The 15,311-nt window shown below is 49.1% G+C and overlaps 1 long non-coding RNA gene and 1 pseudogene across 1 annotated transcript; both read right to left on the bottom strand.

Annotated features, from left to right (window-relative positions):
• Nucleotides 1-290: 290 nt before the first annotated feature.
• LOC145533555 (5S ribosomal RNA) lies at nt 291-410 on the bottom strand (annotated as a pseudogene).
• A 6,944-nt stretch (nt 411-7,354) lies between these two features.
• Nucleotides 7,355-9,894, bottom strand: LOC145532150 (uncharacterized). Its single transcript, XR_014073043.1, has 2 exons — nt 8,141-9,894; nt 7,355-7,976 (listed from the first exon to the last, which is right to left on the bottom strand). It is a non-coding gene; the product is annotated as an uncharacterized LOC145532150 (long non-coding RNA).
• Nucleotides 9,895-15,311: the final 5,417 nt, after the last annotated feature.

The following is a 15,311-nucleotide window of genomic DNA, read 5'->3' as shown; positions in this document are numbered from 1 at the left end:
GAGACCCCCGACAGTCGTCTAGTTTCTTGGAAGCCGAATGCGGAGGGGCTGGCAGGCCGCACGGAGGCAACCCAGGTCTGCAGCAGGAGTCGGGCCCCGGCCATCCACCCCGGGAGGAGCTGGGGCGGCGGGGACTCAAGATTTGGGACGACGCTGCCTGCGAGGGCCGCCGGGTGGAAGGCAGGCGGCGGCTCTGAGCGCGGTGGGGTGCGAGGGGCCAGGGGCAGGTGGGGCTTGCGGCGCCAGCCTCGCAGGTGGGGGCCGTGGGCTAAAGGAGAGGGGAGGCAAAAAGCCTACAGCACCCGGTATTCCCAGGCGGTCTCCCATCCAAGTACTAACCAGGTCCGACCCTGCTTAGCTTCCGAGATCAGAGGAGATTGGGCGCCGTTCAGGGTGGTACGGCCATAGAGGAAGGCAGCTGCCGCCAGGAGCTCTAAGAGCCCTGTGCTGCGCCTCCCATTCACTCTGACCTGCCGGTCGGGCCAGCCGGCCGCCGCTCTCCACAGAGCGCGCGCTGCACTTGAGCCGCACAACCCGCGACCGGACTCCGGCCAGCCAGGGCCGGCAGCCCGGCGGTCGGCTGATGCTGCCCCACCCCCGCACACCGCCACCCCTGGCCAGCTCCCGCCTGGCCCTGCCCGGGGTCCCAGAGGGCTTCCGGGACCCCGAGCAGCCGGGCGTGCGTGCGGGGGGTGGGGGTGGGGTGAGGGGCGCGGTGGTCTCAGCGCCCTCCCACCCTGGGCCTCTCCAGGGCTGCCCCCGCTCGGCGGCCCCACTCCCCCACCCCCATCCCCCGTCGCTTTCGCTGCTCAGGGCCACCTGGCTACGGAGGTGTCTGGCTTCCGGGCCCGCCGCTGCCCGCGGCCCTCGGTCCTCTGAGCCTCCTGGGGGCCTAAGCGCAGCCCATCCGGGGCCCTGAGCACCCATCCTGCACGGCATCTTCCAGGTGCCCAAACCCACCGGAGCCCGTCAGCCCCGCCCCTCGCCCTACCGAGGCCCCCCCTTGCCCAGTCTGTGGGGCTGCCTTTCCTGCCTCCAAGGCAGATAGCCTCCCCAGCCGCCTGCGGTCTCAGGATCACCCCTAGCTGGGAAGCGCTGGCTGGGAGTCATTTTGCAGCACAGGAAGGGCTCCCACACTCCCAGGGAACTTCAAAGCACCCTCCACACGGCTTTTCTGTCAGGTTTGCTCTGCAGGAGAGAAATCCCAAGCCTAGGCCTGTCTGCACCGTGCTCGGCTCCTACGGGCAAAACACCCTGGGCACCCACCTGGAGCCCAGGCCTAGAGGCCCAAACTGGCATTTTTCGCCCCGGGAGCCCTCTCGCGGGGCGGCTCAGCAACTGCTTGCAAAGGCTTGCCGTGGCTGTTTGCTTCCTTCTGCCAGAGCTAGCTTTACTCTCGGCTCCGGCATTGGGCACGCCAGGGGTGAGCCGTCAGCCCCGCCCCTTCACCCTACCGAGGCCTCCCTTGCCCACTCTGTGGGGCTGCCTTTCCTGCTTCCAAGGAAGATGGCGTCCCCAGCCGCCTGTGGCTGAGTCGCCCCTGGCTGGGAAGCGCTGGCTGGGAGGTCATTTTGCAGTGGCAGTGGCCCCTGAGGCCCCACGCCCAGGGAGGTCTCCCACACACCCAGGGAATGTCGAGGCAACCTCCACATGGCTGTTGCATTCCATTTGCTCTACAGGAGAGAGCTCCCGAGCCAAGGCTTGTCTGCACTGTGCTCAGATCCTGCGGGCAGAACACCCTGGGCGCCCACCTGGAGCCCGGACCTAGGGGCCCAAACTGGCATTTTTCGCCCGGGGAGCCCTAATGCAGGGCGGCCCAGTAACTGCTTGCAAAGGCCTCCCGTGGCTGTTTGCTTCCTTCTGCCAGAGCTAGCTTTACTCCTCACTCAGGCATTTGGCAAGCAACGGGAAAGCTGGCCACCTCTTGCCAGGGGCCCATGGGAGGTGCCAAGTGCCCTCAGCCAGGTGAACCCAGCATGGCACCTGGCCCCTTCAGACGCACGCGCGCAGCCTCCATGGGCAGGACCGGGCTGACCTACGAATGTGTTTGCAAGGGTCCCAGAGTGGGGGCAGACACAGAGACCTGACTCAGGAATTGAGGCTTTGGGATCAGGCCTGGAGGTCTCAGTCTGAGGACCCCCACACTTGCTGTCAGAGAGAGGCCTGAGAACCCACTCTCTGGGGCTGCCTTTCCTGCTTCCAATGAAGACAGCATTCCCACCCGCCTGTGGGCTGAGAGTCATCTCCGGCTGGGAAGCGCTGGCTGGGAGATCATTTTTCAGTGGCAATGGACCCTGGGGCCCTGCGCCCTAGGGAGGACTCTCATACTCCCAGGGAACATCAAGGCAACCTCCACTCGGCTGTTACGACACATTTGCTCTGCAGGAGAGAGCTCATGAGACAAGCCCTGTCTGCACCGTGCTCGGATCCTGCGGGGAGTACCCCCTGGGCGTCCACCTGGATCCCGGGCCTAGGGGCCCAAACTGGCATTTTTCTCCCGGGGAGGCCCAACGCGGGGCGGCAAAGCAACTGCTTGCAAAGGCATCCGGTTGCTCTTTGCTTTCTTCTGCCAGAGCTAGCTTTGCTCCCTGCTTCGGCATTTGGCAAACCAGGGGCAGTCCCTCCACCTCTCGCCAGGGGCCCATGGGGGTGCCAGATGCCCTTGGCCAGGTGACCCCAGCATGGCACCCGGCCCCTTCAGATGCACTCGCGCAGCCTCCTTTCCCATGGGCAGGACCGGGCTGACCTAGGAATGTGTTTGCAAGGCTCCAGAGTCGGGGCAGACACAGGGACCTGACTCGGGAATTGAGGCTTTGGGAGCAGTCCCTGAGCACTAGCGTCTCAGGGGACCCACACTTGTTCTTCGAGAGATCCCTGAAAAGCCACTCTCTGGGGCTGCCTTTCCTGCCTCCAAGGAAGAGACAGTCCCCAGCCACCTGCGGGCTGAGAGTCACCCCCTGCTGGGAAGTGCTGGCTGGGAGGTCATTTTGCAGTGGCAATGGCCCCTGGGGCCCCACGGCCAGGGAGGGCTTTTACACTCCCAGTGAACGTCAAGGCAACCTCCACACGGATGGTCCATCACGTTTGCTCTGCAGGAGAGAGTTCATGAGACTAGGCCTGTCCGCCTCGTGCTCGGCGCCTGCGGGGAGAACACCGGGGTGCCCACCTGGATCCCGGCCTAGGGGCCCAAACCAGCATTTTTCTCCCGGGAAGGCCTAAGGTGCGGCGGCCCAGTAACTGCTTGCAAAGGCATCCCATTTCTGTTTGCTTCCTTCTGCCAGAGCTAGCTTTGCTCCCCGCTTCGGCATTTGGCAAGCCAGGGGCAGGTCCGCCACACCTCCCCGGGGGCCCATAGGAGGTGCCAGGTGCCCTCGGCCAGGTGACCCCAGCAGGGCACCCGGCCCCCTGAGACGCACCCCTGCAGCCTCCTTCCCCATGGGCAGGACCGCGCTGACCCTGGAATACGTTTGGAAGGGTCGCAGTGTGTGGGCAGTCACACAGTACTGACTTGGGAATTGAGGCCCTGGGAGCAGGCTTGGAGGTCTGGCGTCTGAGGTGCCACACTTTCTTTCCGATAAAGGCCTGCAAACCCACTCTCTGGGGCTGCTTTTCCTGCCTCCAAGGAAGATAGTGTCCCTAGCTGCCTGGGGGCTGAGAGTCACCCCTGGCTGGGAAGCGCTGGCTTGGGAGTCATTTTTCAGTGACAAGGGCCCCTGGGGCCCCAAGCCCAGGGAGGGCTCCCATACTCCCAGGGTATGTCAAGGCATGGTCAAGAAAATAATGAATTCTATCTTAAGATAATTCATGGAAGCTGATAACCAAAATGGTCGGCAAAGATCAATAAACGTTACCTGCCTCTTTTGACTTCAGAGATCATAGAATCATAGTTTTAAATGCCTGAAGAGAAAGTCTTTTCCTCAAAGTGGAGATGTCCACAACGGGAAGACTTTCTCCAAGTCTGCAAATACCTTCAACAACAATCGCATGTGATGCCTCTTCTTAAACTGATGACATCTAACAACCTTAAGATGGACTGATTTAACTATGGACATAATGTGACTTTTCATTTTGATTTTAACTTGGTTTAATGACTATTTTGCCTTACGTCTGTAACTGTATAATGGGGTTTTCTAATCATCTAAAAGCTTTTAAGTTACAAATGGTTGTCTGAACTCCTACGAGTGTCACAGCCTCCTCCAACTATTACTTGGGGCCCCTGGATCAGAGTCCCTCAATATGAGGGTTAGGAGAATATGTTGCTTCAACAATTTAGGGACCATGCCCCTAAACAGCAGGAAGTAGTTATGGAACGAAAACGATGCCCCTTTCCCTTGGCAACATAATTCTCCTAAAAGAAAAGGGGGAATGAGAGAGTCACTTCCTAGGCAGATTGATAAGAAGTCTAGGGGTCCCCAAGGAGAGAGGGGTCTGGAATTCTCAAGGAGGAAGAAAGGACAAACTGTTTTTTTCTTTTCTGTCTACATTCCTTAGGATTATATAACAATAATGTATCCTGCCTGAGGACAGTCTCTGGATTAAGTTCAGTTCAGTTCAGTCGCTCAGTCATGTCCGACTCTTTGCGAACCCATGAATCGCAGCACGCCAGGCCTCTCTGTCCATCACCAACTCCCGGAGTCTACACAAACTCATGTCCATCGAGTCGGTGATGCCATCCAGCCATCTCATCCTCTGTCATCCCCTTCTCCTCCTGCCCCCACAGTGGCACCCCACTCCAGTATTCTTGCCTGGAGAATCCCAGGGATGGCGGAGCCTGGTGGGCTGCTGTCTATGGGGTCGCACAGAGTTGGACATGACTGAAGCGACTTAGCAGCACTATATGCCTGAAACTGTTCTGAGTGCTTTGGATAAAATGACATTCAAGAAAGATAAGGTATCTCTTTTCATGGAGGTTATACTCTAGTGGAAGAGATAGATTTTTTAAAAAGCAAACATATTTCTAAATGTGAAAATTAAAGCTCTAAGTGCTATAAAGTAAATAAACAGAGGGATATGAGAAAAAGTTGGGAGAGGGCTGTTTAACTTTATATAAGAAGTAGGGTGCTAGAGAAGGTTTTTAGAGTCTCTTGGATGGCAAGGAGATCAAACCAGTCAATCCTAAAGGGAATCAACCCTGAATATTCATTGGAAGGACTGATGCTGAAGCTGAAGCTCCAACACTTTGGCCACCTGATGCAAAGACCCGACTCATTGCAAAAAGACCCTGGTGCTGGGAAAGACTGAAGGCCAAAGAATAAAGGAGGAGACAGAGGATAAGATGGTTGGATGGCATCACTGACTCATTGGACATTAAGTTTGAGTAAACTCCAGGAGATAGTGAAGGACAGGGAAGCCTGGTGTGCTGCAGTCCATGGGGTCGCAAAGAGTCGGACACGACTAAACTGACTTAACACACACACATGTACTAGGTTCCAGGGATGCCTGGTTCCAAGATCATCATCCGTTTATCCCCATCATCTTCTCTGACCCTCCCCACCCCAACTCCCTTCAGCTGTCTCACCTCCAAGCTGGCTCTCCTTCCTGGGCTCCTCTGAAGCTGCCCTACCACTGAAAAAAAACATGCTGCCACATTTACTCCCAAGTGGCTGCTTTCTGAAGCAAGGGGGACTGTCCTAAGCCTCTGTGATCAGAGTATTTGTCTGCTGTGCTTCTTCTGTGCTATTAACAACTACAAACATTTCTTAAGTCCCAATGAGCCTTTTGTTTGTTTTGCTGCTGAAATTCGATTGGGTAAAATAACATGTGTTTGCCTTACATTTTGTTCACTGTATTCCTATTCCAGGCTTCTGCCTCTCCCCAAAGGCATCTCAGTGCAGCATTGTGGAGGCAGTTCCAGAAGGCTGAGGGCTGTGTCTCCATCATGTCTGTGTTCCCCATGCAGATGTCTGGTGTGATTCAGTGAGAGTCTAAGACTGATGGCCACACTACCTGAGCCATGCAGGAGGGGGTGAAATTTCTCGCCAAACCTATTCTGTGGGAATTAAAGGCTACCAGTTCCTGGACTAAGGCTTCCCTGATGGCTCAGACAGTAAAGAATCTGCCTGCAATGAGGAAGACCTGCGTTTGATCCCTGGGTCGGGAAGATCCCCTGGAGAAGGGAATGGCTACCCACTCCAGTATTCTTGCCTGGAGAATCCTATGGACAGAGGAGCCTGGTGGGCTAGAGTCCATGAGGTCTCAAAGAGCCAGATAACTAATATTTTCACTTTTTCTTTTCAGTCCCTGAGCTAGACCAGATTCTCCCTAGGCTCACATCACACCCCATGTCACTGATAAACTGATTTTACATTCACCTCTCTTGATCAAAATCCTTCCTCCCGAGTCAATTTTCAATCCTGTGGGAGTTGATGCTGCAGCCTGGTGCAGTTCAAGTCCTCTCCAACTGTGGTGGTCAGCATGGACCGCTTCAGATGCTTGTGTGAAATCTGAAGTGCTGACCTGTAGCATCCAAGGATAATGAAAGCTCAGTGCTGGGAGGGACATTCTCAGTCATCCGATCCAGCCTGTCCCCCTCAGCAATCCTGCCCGATGCCCTGCAGCCTCTAAGTGAATACATTTACAACAAGGAGCTCACTCCCTCAGAAGGCAACAGGGGTATGTCAGAATCTAGCAAACTAGGGTTGGGAGAAATTGTGAGACTGGGATTGATACAGCTTCCCTGGTGGCTCAGCAGTAAAGAATCTGCCTACGATGTAAAAGATGCAGGTTCGACCCCTGGGTCAGGAAGGTCCTCTGGAGGAGGAAATGGCAACCCACTACTCCAGTATTCTTGCCTGGAGAATGCCATTGGCAGAGGAGCCTGGTCGGCTACAGTCCATGGGGTCACACGGAGTCAGACACAACTGAAGCAACTGAGCCTGCAAAATGCACATCTAACAGATGACTGACGAGAACCTACAGTGCAGCTCAGGAGACTCCGCTCAGCGCTCTGTGGGGACCTGAGTGGGAAGGAAACCCATGGGAGAGGAGACATATGTTACAACAAAAGATAAAAGGAATCCAGCAAACTATGCTCCCCAAGGGTGGAATGAGGCACCTTTCCACTTTCTGTCATCCTCCCCTACAGACTTCCCCTGTCTTCCCCTCCCCTCTAGCAAACACACATATACTAAGTTGAATTCTAAAGTGTAAACCCAGCAGAGTCTAGGCAGGGACTAACATTTGAGTCACAGAGCTATATAATTGGAAGAAACTTTTGCTGTTGTTGTTGTGCAGCCACTAAGTTATGTCCAACTCCCTCCGACCCCATGGACTGTAGCCCAGCTGCCAAGTGAAAGTTCACCCTCATCCCATCCCCCCAGCTCCCTCCATGGGGACAGTCTTAGGAAAACCAGACTTTTCTTTTTTTTTTTCTCCAAATATTTCTATTCATTTCATGTACATGTGATGTTTTTAAGAGAAACATCTGGTCAGCTTATAACAACGGCATCAGATCAACTTGATAACAGCTCCAAGTAAAACTTAATTCATAACGTTAATTCAGGGTCAGTATTTTCAAACAAGTTATGAAAGTTTAAAATTCACAAGACATTTGAATTTATATATCTTATTTTTTTTTAACTCAGTCCGAATTTACTGTCGGCATTGTCCCCATATCTATATACTATCTTATACTCTGGATCCATTATTTTTTTTTTTTGACAGAACCTTTTTTTTTTTCCACCCCAAAGCACTGGAACAAAGGGACAGTAAAATTCCTGGACTATTAGAGTTATTACAAACCTCTCTGATTCCTAATGTATGCAGGCCCACTCCACCAGCAGCTCACTTCTATCAGACAGATAAAGCATAGCTTACCGGATTGCTTTTTTATGAAACATTTCTTTCCAGAGTTTGCGTGTGTTTGTGCTCAGTCAATCATATCCAACTCTTTGCAGCCCCACAGACTATAGTCTGCCAGGCTCCTCTGCCCATGGAATTTTCCAAGCAAGAATACTGGAGTGGGTTGCCATTTCCTCCTCCAGGGGTTCTTCCCAACTCAGGGATCAAACCCACATCTCCAGCTTCTCCTTCGTTGGCAGGCAGATTCTTTACCACTGAGCTACCTGGGAAGCCATGATGTGGTATATGTACACAATACACTACTACTCAGGCATAAAAGGAGTGGAATTTTGCCATTTGCAATAATATGGATGGACCTGGAGGGTATTATGCTTGCTGAAATGTCAGCCAGAGAAAGATAAATTCTGTATATTTTCACTTACTTGTGGAATATAAAAAATAAAACAAACAAATATAACAAAATTAAAAAGAGAAAATACATGTTAGTCATCCATTCAAAAACGAAGTTAAATTATATTCTTCATAACCTGTCATTCATTTCTTAAAATTATTTATCTGAAAAAAATTATACTGAATCCAGCTTAGAGAAATTTACTAAAAAGATTAATTTTAAATGATGATTTTGTGATTTGCTTATCTTACTCCTATTGTGGTAAAATTATCTCGTTTCCTTTATATGATGGCAAAGTTTTAGTTTCTTCATCAAAATACAGAAAATCTATCTTGTACCTACATTTGCCAAAGATATAAAATACCTAACGGTAATTATTTCACCAAAATGAAAATAAATAGACAAAATCCTAAAACTCAAAAAACTGAGCAGGAGTTGTTGAAAAGGCTTTAAAAGGTAAGAGCAGACCTTTTTCTGGGGTTACTGGACAACATGTTATAATGCTTTTTGATGAAAACAAAAATCACATATTGCAGCCATATAGGAAGCTGTAACACTGGTCTTTAGCCATGGCTTAGTCAGGTCTTATAGTCTTGGAACCAAATTAAATTGATGCAATGCCTTGAAGTTTGAGGGAAAAAAGATATTTGTTACATCTCTTTATATATATAACACATTTACAGAGCAATAAACATGATGTAATTTCAAAAATTATAGTTGTCACCTTGTGAAAGTCATTCTCTATGAGCACTGTTTTAAGCACTGTGTTTATCGAAAAACTCTTTGAGGTAGATGTTATTACTTCACTTTTAACAGATGATGATATTTTAAAACTAGAAAAATCAACTCGTTTTTGTAGGTGGCATAGGTAGTGACTAGCAGAATGGAACTCTGCACGTTTCTATCATTAGTAACCTAACAGTCTTCTACTCTGGCTGCATTTTAGAATTTCACTTAAGAAACGTTAAAAGTTAAAAAGAAATAATGGATGAATGAAGGGATAGTAAGAGAGAAAGAGGAGAGGGAGAGAGGAAGAAGGAGGGAAGGGGGAAAAGAAAGAAGAGAGGGAGAGAAAGAGTTAGAAAGATGGGCCCCACTGTTTTCTGAGATTCTGATTTAAGTGATTTAGAAAAGATTCTAGACATTGATATTAATTTTACAGATAGTTAGGACATCCTAATGGATAGCCACTGTTGAGGACCACTGTCCTAAACACAGCACGTGGGGGAATGCATGCGTGCTCAGTTGCTTCAATTGTGTACCCCACCAGGCTCCTTCCTAAATGTTGGGAAGATTGGTGGCAGGTGGCGCCTCACAGGACAGGGTGACTGAGGAGGTCAGGCCACTTGGGCAGCAACAATTGAAGGGAGGACGGGGAGGTGGGGTGGGGGAAGGGAGGCTGGACCAGGATATGTGCAAGCTTCCCATGACACAGATCTAGAACTAAGGAGAGAAGCTGCCAAAATGCATCATCCCACCAGCCACTGTCCACAGCTGCTGAGTCACCCAGGCTGGGAGTCGGGAGGAATCCAGATGGCCCCTTCAGGGACCCGAGGATGCAGCTTACCCACCTCCCCCTCCAGCCAAAGGCTCTGACTTTGGCAGGAGAGAGTAAGTATGAGATGGTGATTCAAGGACAAGATTTGCGTGTCCTTGACTCCATCCATATAATCAGAGCTATGGTTTTTCCAGTAGTCGTGTATAGATGTGAGGGTTGGACCATAAAGAAGGCTGAGAGCCGAATAATTGATGCTTTCAGATTATGGTGTTGGATAAGACCCTTGAGAGTCCCTTGAACAGCAAGGAGATCAAGCCAGTCAAGCCTAAAGGAAATCAATCCTGAATATCCCTTGGAAGGACTGATGCTGAAGCTGAAGCTCCGATAACTTTGGCCACCTGATGCAAAGGGCCAGCTCATTGTAAAAGATCCCGATGTTGGGAAAGATGGAGGGCAGGAGGAGAAGGGGCGGACAGAGGACAAGATGGCTAGATGGCATCAACTCAATGGACATCAGTTTGAGCAAACTCTGGGAGATGGCCAAGGACAGGGAAGCCTGGAGTGCTACAGTCCATGCAGTTGCAAAGAGTCGGACATAATTGAGCTACTGAACAAAAACAACAAGCCTCCATCAACACCCTGGGTAGGATAGAGAATGTCTCTCAAGACTTGGCAAAAGGTTTGGCTGACATGATGGAAGGAAAGACAAGTGGAGGAGAAGTGGGTGTTTCTATACAGAAGAATGGGAACCCAATATGCCTCAAAAGTCAAGTGGTCACCGTTGACATTATACAGTGGGATTCCCACTGGCGTTCAACAAGTCAGTTTAAACCCTTCTCCCAAACTTGGTCTGAACACTATAGGTGGTTGTCCATCTCTCTCCAGAGCATGAACACAGCCAAACACCACACCACTGACCTCTACAGAACTGTGGTTAATAAAGGTCACTAAGGTTCTTTCCTGGGCTTCCATGGTGGCTCAGACAGTACAGAATCTGCCTGCAATGCAGGAGACCCAGGTTTGACCCTTGGGTCGGGAAGATCCCCTGGAGGAGGGAATGCCTACCCACTCCAATATTCTTGCCTGGAGAATCCCATGGACAGAAAAGTCTGGCAGACTACAGTCCATGGGGTTGCAAAGAGTCGGACACGACTGAGTGACTAACACTGACTTTTCACTTTCACCTTTCAGGGCTCTTTCCCACCTGTCACTGTGAAGTCATGTCTGTTCTGGAGAGCTGGACTGCACTATCCCTGATCATCCAGGCTCTCTGTGGATCTGACCCATCACCCCAGCCTGCCAAGGCGCTTTTTGGATCCTGACTCCATTTGCCAAGGTTTGCATCGCTCTCTCCCCGCTTCGTGTCAGCCCGAATTTGAGCAGGCGCTCTGGGACAGGACTGAGAATGAGGCTCTTCTCCAGGCTGACAGGGACTTTACCAGCTTTGAGTCTCCTCATTTCAGAATCCCCAACTTGGTCACTAGAGATTCAACAAACACCTTGTCAGATTTTGTAGTGACACAGACAACACATGGAAGTAAGATGCTAGTTCCAAGAACTTTGACTCCAGCTGGGCTTTATAGATCAGAACAGAAGCCAAAGGATACAAAGGCATAACCCTGAGTCACTATTTTTTAGATTTTTTTTTATGTTAACCATTTTTAAAGTCTTCATTGAATTTGTTACAATATTGTTTCTGTTTTATCAGGGTTTTTTGTTTTTGTTTTCTGTCATGAGGCATGTGGGAGCTTAGCTCCCCAACCACACATTGAACTCGTACCCCCTCTGCATTAGAAGATGAAGACTTAGCCACTGGACTGCCAGGGAAGTCCCCTAAGCCACTACGGCACTACAATTCCCTGTGACACCAGGGTTTAATAGAGGCCAATTAAAGTCACCATCAGGAATATGAATGCATAAGAAGTCAGTCTCAATTAATGGCAGCTAAGGTCTACAGGGAGAGTTCAGCACCAGGATGGAAGGTGCAGACCACTCCTACAGGTGAAAGGTCCCTTTATATTTTTTCCTTTTTTTGGCTGCACTGTGTGGCATGTTGGATCTTAGTAACCTGACCATGGATCGAACTTCTACCCTCTGAATCCGGAGCACAGAGTCTTAACCACCGGACCGCCAGGTAAGGCAGTTCAGTTCAGTCATGTCCCATTCTTTGCAACTCCATGGACTGCAGCACGCCAGGCTTCCCTGTCCATCACCAACTCCTGGAGCTTGTCATGTCCATGTCCATCGAGTAAGTGATGCCATCCAACCATCTCATCCTCTGCCGTCCCCTTCTCCTCCTGCCTTCAATCCTTCCCAGCATCAGGGTCTTTTCCAATGAGTCCTCTTAAATGATAATATTTGGTGAGTCTTAAAGTGTATGTTTTAGACAGAATCCCCAGACTCTAGGTCAGCCTGCAAGGAATACATTCCCTGGAGGGTCTCTGGGTGTTACTCCTCCCATGCTGGATTACACACAGGATTTTACATTTTCTACCTTCCACGGTCCATGAGGGAATAATCAAGTTAACCAACATTATGTAAATTCAGGATACCAAGTGTGTTTTTGTTCCAAGAAGCACGATGTGCATTTTGTTTCCTAAACCTGAAATGAAGGCTCAAAAAGAAACTTTCTGGATCATTTTGGTTTTTCAAGTAGGATGTCATCATCACAAGATGTTTTAGTTCATAATTAAATATAAAATATATTTACTTTGCCAAGGTTGACAGGATCAGCTGAAAGAAACTTAGTTTTCACAATTATCTGAGTCTTTAAAAAAATGATGCTAGGAATTAAAGGTTCCTCTTCTCTATTTACCATCAACAGATGAATACATTGGGCTTCCCCGATGACTCAGTGGGTAAAGAACCCACCTGCAATGCAGAAGGCACAGCAGATGCAGGTTCAATCCCTGGTTCAGGAAGATCCCTGGGAGGAGGAAAATGGCAATCCACTCCAGTATTCTTGACTGGGAAATCCCATGGACAGAGGAGCCTGGCGGGCTACAGTCCATAGGGTCATAAAAAGTCGGACATGACTGAGCGAATACATTCTATCTTACTGAGTTGAAAGGCCTATCACTTGAATAAATGCCTGAGCATGAGTACATCTCAGCTAAAATATTGGATTAGTTCAAAAGCTCGTTGGAGTGTTTCCATACTATGTTACAGAAACACCAACACCAAGTCGATGCAAATTTCACCTTCACTCTGAGCCACATTTTCCAAAGAAACATGAGTGGCAGACCCTTCTGGGTCCCTCCTAGTGCTGAGAGGAGGGTGATGCCTTGTGGGTGTGCATATTCGGAATGAGCTGTTCCGTGGAGAAGGTCTTTCCTTGAGTTTAAATTTATCCTATTAAGACTCTCTTTAGCAAACTGGAATGGGGATCTTATCAATATCATTCATAGCAGCACTCTTCCACCTGCCACTAAACACATGGTGTCGTGGTATTTAGTTGCTGAGTTGTGTCCCTCTCTTTTGCGACCCGATGGACTGCAGCTCACCAGGGTCCTCTGTCCATGGGATTTTCCAGGCAAGAATACTGAAGTGGGTTGCCATCCCCTTCTCCAGGGAATCTTCCGGACTGCTTCATTGGCAGGCAGATTCTTTACCACTGAGCCACCAAGGAAGCCCCACTAAACACATAGTCTCTCTCAAATTTCTCTTTCTCTCTCCTTCCATCTCCTTCCCCTACACACACACACACACACACACACACACACACACACACACGCACGCACACACACACACACCTTTAATCAGCCTTGGCAAGCAGGGCCAAAAGTAACCTGTGAAAAGATCTTGCTGGAACAGACTTCACCTTGTATTAATAGTTCCTTGAAAGGAGAAAACCTGAACATGAAATCACAATACTTCTTTATATATGTGAACCCTCTTCAGTCCTCAGCATCAGGCTTGGTGCATACGAGAAAGTCCATAATTAATTGTCTTTCCTAGAAAAACCAACATAGGTTGCCCTTCCATCCCCACGGAGAGCCCAGCATGACTGATGTTTGAATATTCTTTCTTTCTTTTTTTTTTTTTTATAAATTTATTTATTTTAGTTGGGGGCTAATTACTTTACAATATTGTAATAGTTTTTGCCATACATTGACATGAATCAGCCATGGGTTTACATGTGTTCCCCTTCCTGGACCCCCCACCCTCCTCCCTCCCTATCCCATCCCTCTGGGCCATCCCATTGCCCCGGCCCTGAGCCCTTGTCTCATGCATCGAACATGGAATGGTGTTCTGTTTCACACATGATAATATACATGTTTCAATGCTATTCTCCCAGAACGTCCCACCCTCACCTTCTCCCTCAGAGTCCATAAAATTGTTCTATGCATCTGTGTCTCTTATTCTGTCTCGCATATAGGGTTATCGTTACCATCTTTCAAATTCCATATATATGCATTAGTATACTGTATTGGTGTTTTTCTTTCTGGCTTACTTCACTCTGTATAATGGGCTCCAGTTTCATCCATCTCAGTAGAACCGATTCAAATGTATTTTTTTAATGGCTGAGTAATATTCCATTGTGTATATGTACCACAGCTTCCTTATCCATTCGTCTGCTGATGGACATCTAGGTTGCTTCCATGTCCTGGCTATTGTGAACAGTGCTGCGATGAACATTGGGGTACACGCGTCTCTTTCAATTCTGGTTTCCTCGGTGTATATGCCCAGCAGTGGGATTGCTGGGTCATATGGCAGTTCTATTCCCAGTTTTTTAAGGAATCTCCACACTGTTCTCCATATTCTTTCTGCCACAGAAAGACGAGAATGCTCTGGCTGAAGACCACGCTGGCACTTCACAAGGGGTTATTTAAAAACTAGAGTATTACTCTGAATGGGGAGAGGAAAGAAAACCTTCCTGTGCCAATATACACAATATAGATCCTCTTTCCCTGGAGCCCACCCCTCCCACAAAACGGTACTTAAGAGCCCATTTTTCAAGGACTTGAAGTAAGCTCACCCATTGGAAAGAGCCTCAATCAGCAAAATGTCACATGGAAATAATTCTAAAACACCTCAGGGGAAATAAACTGAAAATTGTATTCTCTGAACAGTGCTCCACAGGTAAAGAAAAAAGCTAGATGGATGATCATCACAAATCTTCATCAGTTGTAAACTTCCTACCCAACTCTTTCCTTCTTGCAATCCTTCCTCTCCTCCTGGTGCAGTCATACTGGTGACGGTCAGTATAGAGAAGGAAGTGATCATTTATTTGAAGATAATGAGCAAAACTGTGGTTGCTGAGAAGTGCTGTGTGTGAGAATGATCCAGAAGGGAAAAGTGCCATGGAGAAGGGAGGGGTTTCCTGGGAGAATCTCTAACTCCCTCCCCGGCATCATGTCTACCCTATCAGGGGTACAAGGCTGAGGGAAGACCAGTCTCAGGGGGTCCAGTCTGGGAAGTAGAATCTACCCTTTGATCTCAAAGTGAAATATGTATTTTTCCCACAGCCTCTTCCCCATTGACACTCATGATTACCTCCCTGGCAGAGAAAAGGCCTCTGCTTTTTAAATAGAGTAGAAATCACTATTTTACTTTATCCCAAATGGCAGGAGGAGGGACTCCCCAAAAGATTGCAGTCCAGATACTTCTTGATGGTATGTC

This window comes from Giraffa tippelskirchi, chromosome 13 (assembly GCF_054371585.1).
Source record: "Giraffa tippelskirchi isolate mGirTip1 chromosome 13, T2T-mGirTip1v1.2.pri, whole genome shotgun sequence".
In the NCBI taxonomy this organism is placed as follows: Eukaryota; Metazoa; Chordata; class Mammalia; order Artiodactyla; family Giraffidae; genus Giraffa; species Giraffa tippelskirchi.
The sequence above is the reverse complement of the archived record's forward strand: the minus strand, read 5'-3'. Positions and strand labels throughout refer to the sequence as shown.